General features: G+C 46.7%; 1 protein-coding gene and 1 long non-coding RNA gene across 4 annotated transcripts in view; one reads left to right on the top strand and one right to left on the bottom strand.

Annotated features, from left to right (window-relative positions):
• Positions 1-30: 30 nt before the first annotated feature.
• On the bottom strand, positions 31-3,375 carry LOC114594071 (uncharacterized). Its single transcript, XR_013392515.1, has 2 exons — positions 3,238-3,375; positions 31-520 (listed from the first exon to the last, which is right to left on the bottom strand). It is a non-coding gene; the product is annotated as an uncharacterized LOC114594071 (long non-coding RNA).
• Positions 3,376-3,650: 275 nt separating this feature from the next.
• INO80 (INO80 complex ATPase subunit) overlaps positions 3,651-12,115 on the top strand; it is a 55,555-nt gene continuing 47,090 nt past the window's right edge. For all 3 annotated transcript variants that reach the window (XM_028723094.2, XM_028723088.2, XM_028723079.2), the window contains exon 1: positions 3,651-3,791. The gene's annotated coding sequence lies outside the window, so the exon portion shown is untranslated. The remainder of the gene's footprint in view (positions 3,792-12,115) is intronic.

Here is a 12,115-nt window from a genome sequence, read left to right as displayed (position 1 = left end):
CCATTCTGGATCGCAAAATTCTCCCTAGAGCAATATAGAAAGTTATTTATTGCACCAAGTACCCATAAATAATAGCATTATTTGTACAACATAGTCTACAAAGGGAACAGCAAACATTTTAAAGCAGCTCAATCCTAACCATGTTTACTCCGAAGTTCAATTATCAGTTGGACATGTGATGCAGTACGGAATAACTGTGTTCTAGGTTTCAAAAGGTGGTTGTTGTTGTTCAGTCGTTTAGTCCTGTCCGACTCTTCGTGACCCCATGGACCAGAGCACGCCAGGCACTCCTGTCTTCCACTGCCTCCCGCAGTTTGTTCAGACTCATGTTTGTAGCTTCGAGAACACTATCCAACCATCTCGTCCTCTGTTGTCCCCTTCTCCTTGTGCCCTCCATCTTTTCCAACATCAGGGTCTTTTCCAGGGAGTCTTCTCTTCTCATGAGGTGGCCAAAGTATTGGAGTCTAAGCTTCACGATCTGTCCTTCCAGTGAGCACTCATCACGATCTGTCCTGGCTTCCTTTTTTTGTGGGGAAAACAATTACATAGTAAAAGGCCTTTAGTTGGGCAGCATTATAGCAGCAGAACTCCAAGGACAGGATCCTAAGCATGCTTATTTGAAAATAGGAATGAGTTGTTCATTTTCAAAATAGAAGGGCAAAGCTGTATATTGTTTGTTGGAATTTGAACAGATGTTTCTTAAAATGCAAGTGTGTACGTTTCAGATATAAAGCTAATATGCTGGGTTTTTTGGTAGATGGTTTTCCCAAGAAAACTCTTCACAAGGCAGTTGAAATGTTTTTCTCTAAAATAAAAGTCATGTTTCTTCTTTGTGGTCTTTTTGCATTCACGTATATAGGTCCTAAGGGACGCGGGTGGCGCTGTGGGTAAAAGCCTCAGCACCTAGGGCTTGCCGATCGAAAGGTCGGCGGTTCGAATCCCCGCGGCGGGGTGCGCTCCCGTTGCTTGGTCCCAGTGCCTGCCAACCTAGCAGTTCGAAAGAACCCCCGGGTGCAAGTAGATAAATAGGGACCGCTTACTAGTGGGAAGGTAAACGGCGTTTCCGTGTGCGGCTCTGGCTCGCCAGAGCAGCGATGTCACGCTGGCCACGTGACCCGGAAGTGTCTCCGGACAGCGCTGGCCCCCGGCCTCTTGAGTGAGATGGGCGCACAACCCTAGAGTCTGTCAAGACTGGCCCGTACGGGCAGGGGTACCTTTACCTTTTATATAGGTCCTGTATCTGCACAGAGCAACATCTTTTAGAGCTTCAAAATGGAATCATCCTTCAAACAGGTGGCCCCTGCATTGTATACAGGCCTTGAGGAATAGGCAACCTACTTAGCACCACCCCATTCACTTTCATGCACTGCAGAATTAATGTTTCGCAGCTTTCTTCAACCTTTTTAATTCTAATTTGCTGGACGTACCTGTTAAGTTATATATACAATGGTACCTCAGGTTAAGAATTTAATTCGTTCTGGAGGTCTGTTCTTAACCTGAAACTGTTCTTAACCTGAAGCACCACTTTAGCTAATGGGGCCTCCTGCTGCCGCTGCATAATTTCTATTCTCATCCTGAAGCAAAGTTCTTAACCCGAGGTAATATTTCTGGGTTAGCGGAGTCTGTAACCTGAAGTGTATGTAACCTGAAGCATATGTAACCTGAGGTACCACTATACTAAGTCCCCCCCCCCCCGCCCGATGGATGCGGACACTGCGGCCTAGATTACCCCTTTAGCTGCCTGAAAATACAATTCCTCAGATATAAGTAGAATAACAACTTAAAAGGAGCCCTGCTGCACCAGACCAAAGGTCTATTTAGCCTACTATCCTATTTTTCCACATACTTATTGGTCTATTTCTCCACTATTGAGAGCAAAGGGCTTCTCCCATTCATGGGTGGCTGGTGTCCACTAGACTTGGTGGGGCGGATAAGAAGTCCAAGGTGTGTGGCCAAGTTCTTCCCCCTCTATTATACTGTGGACACTTTAGGAATTGCTGTTCTATAGATAGCGCCTAACTAAATGGAAAAAATAGCCTAGTTTTAAGAAGGGTTTCCTGCTCTCCCAAACACTACTTCTGGGGGGGGGGATTTCTGTGGCCACTTGAACACTGCAATTGTATTAATACCTGGCACCTAAGTGTCTTATTATGGCTCAGAAGCGGTGGATTCATGCAACAAATACTAGATTACTCAAAACTAAGCCCCACTGAATTCCATGTGGATCACTCCCTGGTAAGGATTGCAGCCTGGTTAGACTTAAAAGGTGTCACACAGGACTGTTAACAAGGAAAGAATAGGATTCCATAACTTTCCAGACCTATGAGAAAAGATTATGCCCCTGGCTCACAGTGTATTCATTTCTACATCTTTGCCCCCAGAACGCTGAATAAAGTTCAGGGATATTACATGGACTAGGACCTGCGTTAAAATCACCAATCAGCCATAAAACTTACTGTGACCTTTGACCAGTCTCTCAACGTAACCAGCTATTCTCTGGTACCTGGTATTCAGTAGCAGCTTATTGTCGTCACAACTAGGAATAGTCAGAGGTTAATCTGCCCTTTCAGGTTGGTGTCTGCCTTTCCAGTTGTAAATATGCACCAAGAAAAACTAAATTTTGTCTAAAATGCGTCCTTAGGTTTTAGAGATATAAGTAGGAACGTCCTGGCCAGATATATATACATGCACACATACAGTGTTAACATATATAGTAATTTATATCCTTTTACCAAAACAAATACATTGCAAGAACAAGATATACTGCAGCACCTTAGAGCTATCACCATTTTCCTTGCAAGGCAGTTACAAAAATAGCTTAATATTTTCCAGTGTGGCAAACCGTTTAATACTCAAGTGGTAAGACAAGAAATGTGCGGGGAGTGGGGAGGTGAATTGAAAGAGAAATTGATACCAGGTACTATCAAATTAATGCATGGGGCCTTTGATTAAAGGGATCCAGTTCTCAATATTATTTCATTCACTGTAAGAGATTTATGTGCCGTCCTTCGTGCTTTAATAAAAAAACAGCCGTGGCAAAAGCGTGCTGGAGAAACCGCGTGGAGACGAACTGCGAACAGAGAATTCGATTACTGCCTGTGAAAATACTTTCAATCAACAGGAAGGCTCTCTGTTGATCGCAGGCCTACCAAGGTCTGCACAGCCCCACCCCTAAACACAGGAGCAAGGTTAGCCAAACGCTACGTCACTTCCAAGGAGCTCCCGTTGGAATCTTACCCTCGCGAACCTTTAGCTGGCGCCTCGCGCGAGAATTGCTAACTCACGCCAGTCTCTTCGGCCGAAAGCGTTCGGTAATTTCCGTCACCGCCAGACTCAACCAGTCGAACGATGAACGAATCGATGCTACAGGGGTCCTTGTGGGTTCTATGTGGGGGGAAGAGCACGGGATGTGGGCTCGGGGACAGTGTAGCGGTTGCGGCGAAGCCTGCCACCGAGTATTTCTAGGTGGGGGCTCCGAGGGCCAGCTAGGGGTGCCGAGTTCGATTGTTCTGGCCTGGCCATGGCGCCTCTCCTCCCCCCCGCCATGGCTCCCCGTGTCCCTGCTCCTCTCCTCTCAGTGAGCGAAAGTGGCCGCCGCCGCCGTCCCAGCGCCCGCAGCCGCCGCCTCCTCAGCAGCAATAGCGCGGCCGCCATCTTGGCGAGGCAGAAGCCGAGAGGCACCGCGGCAGGGCACAGGCAGCGCCAGCGCAGCGCGGGGCGAGAGGCCGGCGCGAGAGAGCGGGGCGGGCAACTCGAAAGCCACCCCCGGCCCAAGCCGGGCCACGCACCAGGTAAGACGCCGGGGCTCCCGGGCCGAGGCAGGGGGCAGCGCCGGAGGGACCCGCTAGGCCAGGTTCCGGCTTCCCCCCCGAACCCAACCCCTCCTTCCCGCTCGCTCCGCAGCGGCCCCGGCAGCCGGGCCTTCTCTTAAAGCGACAGGCCCTGCCGCTCCTCTGGGGCGGAGGGAGGGAGAGCAGGCACACGCGCGCCCCCCACTGCGGAGGGGGCGGGACCCCGGCAACCTCCCTTCGCCCGCAAAACGCTCCCGCGGAAGGAGGGAAGGCGCCCTTGGCGGGGCCTGTGCCGCCCCTCGGCAGCGTGCGGCGCCGGGGTGAGGGTGTGTCGGTCGCACCCAGCCCACGTGCGCGCCCCGCGCTTTGCATGAAGGCGGCGGACGAGGAAACGGGAGCTCAGCGTATGGGCTTGACAGCCCCGCCTTAAGCAGCGTCCCGGTTTAGCCTATAGGATTGCCAACCGCACTGCTTCCTATGCGGTCTGTTAACCATTGGAACGTGCGGTTCGACTCTTTATTCGGTTTTATTTCGGTGTGGTTTGTGGGGGTTCAGGATTAGTGCTTGCAGATTCCAAGACCCCAGCATACTTGAGCGTCAAGCGTAAAACAGAAAATAAAAGTGCATATCGGTTTCGCAATTTTAATCTGAAAATTTCTGTTCGCTTCGATTATGTAGAACACGTGCTTAAAAGCTGTAAATGACTTACTGGTCACATGGTATGTGTGATTTGGTAGTTTGATCTGGGATGCATATAGTGCATCCTGATCACACTCCAAAACGTTTGGCTGCTGGGCTGTCCTCGGTAACTGGAAATTAAAGGCTGGCAATCATGGAGGGCTGTTGGTTAAGATTGTGCTGTTCCATGTTTTAACTGGAAAGCCTGGTTAGCTTGTAGCATAACATGATGACTATCACTTCCTTTGCCCCCTGGTTGCAAGCAAACTCTTACCTTTCACAAATGTATTTATGACAGGTCAGCATGCCTGTGTTCCATACATACAACTAATAGGAGCGAGTGTTTCTGTTATTTAAAAAACTTCAGTACACATCTTAATCTTGACTTCTATGCAATCTCCTGCAAGGTTTCTTGGGTAGAAGTAGTGTTTTGACAGAGGAGAGGTAAATACCAGTACAAACCTCAGTTGTCGAATGGCTCCGTTTTCAAACATTTCAGCTCCCAAACGCCAAAAACCCAGAAGTAAATGCTCTGGTTGTTTAATGGCTTTTGGAAGCCAAACGTCCGACGTGGCTTCTGCCTGAGTGCAAGAAGCTCTTGCAACCAATCATAAGTCTCACCTTGGTTGCTGAACATTTCAGAAGCTGAACAGGTTTCCGGAACCGATAATGTTCGACAGCCAAGGTTTGACTGTACTTATTAGTGTACTAAGGGCTGTGATGGTCTGCTTGTAATTAGACCATCACAGTGTATTATTTCCAAATTTTGGATGTAAATTGTTTGATTCAGAGCAGCTAAATTGGTTCCTCTGCTGCAGGGGTAGCTAATCTGCAGCTCTTTAAACGTTGTTGAACTGCAACTCCCATCATCCTCAGCCATCATGGCCAATGGTCAAGGATAATGGGACATGTAGGAGAGTGTGGTGTAGTGGTTAAGAGCGGTAATCTCGTAATCTGGGGAACCGGGTTCGCGTCTCCGCTCCTCCACATGCAGCTGCTGGGTGACCTTGGGCCAGTCACACTTCTTTGAAGTCTCTCAGCCCCACTCACCTCACAGAGTGTTTGTTGTGGGGGAGGAAGGGAAAGGAGAATGTTAGCCGCTTTGAGACTCCTGAAGGGGAGTGAAAGGCGGGATATCAAATCCAAACTCTTCTTCTTCAGTATCTGGAGGGCCATTCATAAGTTAGCCACCTCTGCTCTGCTGCATCAAAACCAACATGGGGCTGTTTTGACTGGAGCTTGATTGTTTTTCTTCATGTGTTTTAGTGCTTCAGGATTAGAAATGTTATGTTGTTAACATCTTAATTATAGAAGCCAAAAGCAGTTGTTCAACTAGAATATCTTGTACTGCTACTTGAAAAATTAGAATGAGAAAGAATGTGTGGCATAGGTTAAAACTTACTCTGCTAAACATTTACGTAGTACTTCAGATTTGCAAAGTATACGTTTGCCTTCAAAACAGTTCTGTAGTTGGTTGCTAGTATTACCATTTCACAGATGAGTAATGGAAATGTATGGCCAGATCCTACCTATCTTTTAACTGAAAGTAAGCCCCACCAAGTTTAATAAAGTCAACACCAAAGTAAGTGTTCATAGCAGTACAACCTCAGTATAGTTTTATCCATTCACATAGTCTTTGAAAAAGGTGGAACTTGAACTTCCTTCCCAAATCCAAATCAATAGATTTCCTAGGATTTTTTTCTTCTACTCTGTTGTTTAGCAACCATGAATATGTTGTTCTTTGACTTTAGATAGCCACAGATTCAAATCAAAATGAAACTCAACTTTAATCAATTTTAGTTTTTCTGTTTACTGAAACTGATTCAAAATTTAAAGAAAAAGTAAAGTACAGAAGAATATTAAATTAGGATTGATTTATTTCCATAATCTGGTGGTAAAAATGCTTTTGCTTTAGTGGAACCCCGCACAGTAAACCTTAGACAATTCTGTACCAGTTAAGCACAGAAGCAACTGACCCAGCGAAGCAAAACCACAAATGTCATGTATTGGCTGTGAAGCGACCTATGCACTAGTTTTGTATAAGGGTCAATGGTCTGTGTGACAGATGTGTATATCACTAGTTGTCAACCCTTGGCTGTGTTTTCTACCACACAACAGCAAAGTTTACTACATACAATGGTACTTACAACAAACACTTGCGGATTTGTTACAAAGCAGCTCTTCTCTCAGAATTAAAGTAGTTTTTCACCTATAAAAATGTGTTAAGCTGCTGAAAAGTCATCCATTATCAGTTTGCTCATTTCTTTCTGTGGTAGGTAGGTTTTTACCTATGTTAAGTATGTTCTTGTCCGGACTCCTATGTTGATTTCAATCTTCGTTGTTATATACAGTGGTACCTCGCAAGACGAACGCCTCGCAAGACGGAAAACCCGCTAGACGAAAGGGTTTTCCGTTTTGGAGGCGCTTCGCAAAACGAATTTCCCTATGGGCTGGCTTCGCAAGACGACAGCCCATAGGGAAATCTCCGGGACAGCGGGGAAGCGCAGCGCGTCTTCCCCGCTGTCCTCGGACCTCCTCCGAAGGCTGGCGGCGGGGCGGGGACAGCTCCTCCTGCCGCCGCCGGGCTTCGGAACGATGCCCCGATGCCGGTCGGCAGGCGGGAACGCCTCCCCCCGCCGCCCGCCATCGGGACCATGCCCCGATGCCGGGCGGCGGGGACGGGGCGGGGCATGGTCACCGCCGCCAGCGTTTAAAAGCACTCTGGGGAAAGCAGCGAAGCGCGCTGCTTTCCCCGAGCATCGGGAAGTCCGGCGGGGGTCCTTGGGATTCCCTCCCAGCCCCCGCCTTTAAAAGCACTCCGGGGAAAGCAGCAAAGCGCAGCGCGCTTTGTTGCTTTCCCCGGAGTGCTTTTAAACGCGGGCGGCTGGGAGGGAATCCCTTGGACCCTCGCCGGACTTCAAAAGAGCTGCGGGAAGTCCGGGGGGGGTCCAAGGGATTCCCTCCCAGCCCCCGCCTTTAAAAGCACTCCGGGGAAAGCAGCAAAGCGCGGTGCGCTTTGTTGCTTTCCCCGGAGTGCTTTTAAACGCGGGCGGGTGGGAGGGAATCCCTTGGACCCTCGCCGGACTTCAAAAGAGCTGCGGGAAGTCCGGCGGGGGTCCAAGGGATTCCCTCACTGCCGCCCACCTTTAGAAGCGCTCGGGGAAAGCAGCGCGCTTCGCTGCTTTCCCCAGAGTCCTTTTAAACGCAGGCGGCAGTGAGGGAATCCCTTGGACCCCCGCCGGACTTCCCGCAGCTCTTTTGAAGTCCTGTGGGGGGGAGAAGGGCTTTTCTTCCTACCGCCAGCCTTCAGAACAGCCTTCTGAAGGCTGGCGGTGGGAAGAAAAGCCCTTGTCCCCCCCACCCAGCCTTCAGAAGAGGTCGGGGGACAGACTGTCCCCAGACCTGGTCTGAAGGTGGTTTTCCTAGGAACGCATTAATTGATTTTCAATGCATTCCTATGGGAAACCGTGCTTCGCAAGACGAAAAACTCGCAAGAAGAAAAAACTCTTGGAACGAATTAATTTCGTCTTGCGAGGCACCACTGTAGTAATTCTTTAACTATTTTTGAAAAAGGCTTTTCTACAAACTTACTAAGTTAATAATGCCTTTATTGGGCTAGAGCCTGAACTCATTTTTCAAGAACATGTTGTCCATTTGAGATTACTGATTTGCTGTCCTGAACCAGTGGCATACAGGCATTTTAGTATTGCAGATCTCTCCGAAAGAACTAGATTCCAAATAGTCTTTTTGAAGAAGTCTTGTACAAATACCTGATTAGAAGCTTGTGCAGATTTTAGATGTGGCATAGTCCACAACCCAGAACTGACAGTTATATGGGTTTGTGAGGGATCACGTACTGTACTCTGTTGTTTTCTCTTCACCTGCCATTATGTGAGAATGCAACAAAAGTCACAGTTTGATTAACAGCGTAGTCCAATGGTACTGCTATGTCAATACCACTGATGTCAATGTAGTAGTAGCTTAATGCAGTTGGGATCCCTTACACTCCTAGCAGCAAAGTCAACAGCAAAATTATGCCACTTTAAAGAAGAACATAACAACACCGACGGACTCCCCCACAGCATCCCTGGCAACACTGCTTACACCCACAAATCACAGCGTCATGTGTTAATGATGCCTGCACACTGCACAGTAGCCAGCATTGGAAGAAACCAACCCACTTACTGTGGTGGTGGACACACATCTCTGCTGCCACCTTGCCTCACACACTAATCTGGCAGTCACAAAGGCACACTAGTGCCCTTAGTAGTTCACACTACCATCCTGCAGCCAGCATAGTCCAGCAGTTGTCACCAGTACCTATGCACTCCTGAAGTTTGTGTCCTCTTATATCACAAGCATGGGCAGCCTAGAAATAGTCACATTTTCATCAGTCAAGGGCATAGGGGAACACAGGAAATGTTGCCTGGGCTTTTGGCCCTTTATTTGAAAGGTGCCATTCTGGCTTTATTTAGTGGGCCAGGCCTTCCAATTTTATATTGGAATTGTATTGGTTTTTTATATATATATAGTATTTTTTGTTGTTCTTATTTTTTTAAATGTAAGTTGCCTTGGGTCACTCTATGAAGTTTAAAAAAAGAATAGTAAGTATGGATGCTGCAAGTTGTGACACCCAAGCATATCTTTAGCTCATTTGGAAGACACTATTTGATGTATTCACTCAACTTCTACACCTGCCCTGAAGTTTGACAATCCTAGGATGGTTACATACAAATGACTATAAAATCATTGTGTACAAGATATAAACAGTCAGCTGCAAGTTAACGAAAACATTTATATATAGCAAGCAATCACAACATAACCTCTGAATCTTATCTCACCCAAACCCAAATCTTTGGCTTTCCCAGGAGAGGAATTCAAGGCCCAGTAGGCTATGATAAAGGGAATGATACCAAGAGGGAGCAGCTAGCCAGTGGACTAACAAGCAAGCACTGTAGCCACAACAAACTCCCGGGGAGCAACCTCCCTGGTAGGCCAGTCGGAAATATAATAAAAATGGGAAATAAGGGATAGCAGTTCAACTCCTAGCCTAGGGATTTATTAAACTCACCCCAAGGCAAAACACACATTTTGGCTACCTAGCTAATTAGCCAGTAGTCTTGGAAGCAAAGAAAGGTAGAGATAACATGCCACACTTCACACTCAGTAGAGCAGCTCCCTAAATCAAACATCAGCTGGAGAAAAACCTAGGATAGAACCTTTGTCATCTGACAGCCCAGGCAGATATAAACTAGGACTAGGGAGGATTTATTTAAAGCTTTTGCTCTGCAGGCCAACTTGTTTTGCATACATGAGGCCCCAAGTTTGAACCCGTACACAGACTCCCTGTGAAGGAGGTTGGGAGGAGCCTGTCAACACAGGCACACCTGAGATTGTCCGGGATTCACACTGTCTGTGTTGGGTGCCTTTGGTAGTCAAGCCAGAAATTGTGGCTTCTATGGTTCTGCCTCTTCTGGCTCGGCTGTTGTGTGGCCAAAGAAGCCCCCATTCCTACAAAAAAGAGTGATGGGAAGCCTGCCATTCTACACAATGCACAGCTGAGGTGTTCCACAGCAGAAAAGGCAAGTCCTACATGGGTAAGAGGTTATAGGTATATTGACCACACAGCTGTTAACCAGCATCACTTTTCCTTCTGTTGTGGGATCTCACCATTAAAGCTGTTGAAATTATCAACAAATGTGGGGGCACTTTCTTTGCTTGCCCTTATAGGAACAGGTGAGACAAAGCTCGCATTGAACAATATCAGTGCTAAAGTGAGTTTTAAAAGCAAGATGAGTAGAGTTGCTAACCACCTATTCTAGCAGGGCTCCTGACAGCGGAATAACACCTGCCCCCATCACTGTATCCCCATGCTAAGTTTGATTGCACATAATTTGTCTTGCAAACAAAATTGAACTTATAGCAGCCCTGCTAGATGAAAAGGTGGCAACCCCACATAAGAACAGCTGGATGTGCAAATGTTTGCTGCTGGTTGTTCTGCAAGATTTGCTTATGGTCTGTTCTGTATGGGAGTGGGCAGGATACAGAATGATAATCCGCAGTTGCATAATAGTACCTTTGCCTAAGTGCTCATTATAGGTAGATAAGCTAGCTACTGAGAGAGACAACCATCATTTAGTTGCTCTCTTTCCTGCTGGGGTGCCCCTGATTAGTTTTAGTTTTATTATTTTTTATATAAAAGGGTTATAAGAGCCTCCCACAACCCAGTGCCCTCCAGATGTTGCTGGACTGCAACTCTCACTATCCCTGGCCTGAGCCTTGCTCATAGTGTCTGGATCTGGTAGGAGTTTTTAGTATAGTTTAATATTGCAGAATATTCCTGCAGAAGGGTTGATATTTGAAATGTGCTGGGCTCAAAACACTATTTATTTAAAAGAATTTATTACACTATATATTCACAGTATATATTTGGAGTGTACAAAAATAGAATAAAATACTTAATACAAAAGCAGTTTTAAAATATAAAAATCAACATGAATTTTAAAATGGCAGAAATGAAATAGACCAATTTGGGAAGGCTTGGGAGAAAAGTAAAGTTTCCCATGGATGTTGAGAACATAACAGTGTTGATTGAGGATTGCTTCCCTTCTAAGAATACTAGAGAACTGGTGACACAATACAGTGGTACCTCGGGTTAAGTTCTTAATTCGTTCCGGAGGTCTGTTCTTAACCTGAAACTGTTCTTAACCTGAAGCACCACTTTAACTAATGGGGCCTCCTGCTGCTGCCACACCGCCGGAGCCCAATTTCTGTTCTTATCCTGAAGCAAAGTTCTTAACCTGAAGCACTATTTCTGGGTTAGCGGAGTCTGTAACCTGAAGCGTATGTAACCCGAGGTACCACTGTACTAAAAGCATGTGCTGGAGTAACAGCATGCTTTACCACAAGGCCATCAACAGGTCTTCATCCACAGATCTATGTGACTGTGGTGGAATAGAGGGGAAGAAACATCTTCCCAGCTACTGTTTATTGGGCTCTCTGCTTTCTTTCCTGCGTTTGGTTCCCCTGATATCTCCATTAGAGGAGTCAGCTATTAGGGAAAGATAATGTCAGTCATACAGTATTCACCCTTTGCAAGGAGTTGTGGTGGAACTTGTTATTGTGCAGGTCATGTGCCAGAGCACAGATTCTGGAAAGGAAAAAAAGGAATCATGAATGTTTAGTTAGCAGTAGTTAGAGCAGAGAGCCTCTAGTTCACAAGCAAAGTGAATTTTGCATTTCATTGTCTGGTAAGCGCCTGCTTACTTGCATTTGGGAATTCCTAGCTGATAGAGCTCCTCCTTTCTGCACAGCAAATCCTTACCCCACAGCTCCTAAGTATAATACAGTGGTACCTTGGTTCTCAAACTTAATCTGTTCCGGGAGTCCATTCGACTCCCGAAACCATTCGAAAAACAAGGCACGGCTTCTGATTGGCTGCAGGAGCTTTGTGCACTCAAGTGGAAAACGTGTTGGACGTTTGGCTTCTGAAAAACATTCACGAACCAGAACACACACTTCCTGGTTTGCGGCATTTGGGAGCCGATTTGTTTGACAACTAAACCTTTTGGGAACCAAGGTCATTATTTCCAGTCATTATTATAGGGTTTTGAGCTGGTGGTCATGGACCAGAAACAAGCACTCTA

The sequence above is a fragment of the Podarcis muralis genome, chromosome 1 (genome assembly GCF_964188315.1).
Source record: "Podarcis muralis chromosome 1, rPodMur119.hap1.1, whole genome shotgun sequence".
Lineage (NCBI taxonomy): Eukaryota > Metazoa > Chordata > Lepidosauria > Squamata > Lacertidae > Podarcis > Podarcis muralis.
Note: the sequence above shows the minus strand (reverse complement) of the source record. Positions and strands in the feature narration are given on the sequence as shown.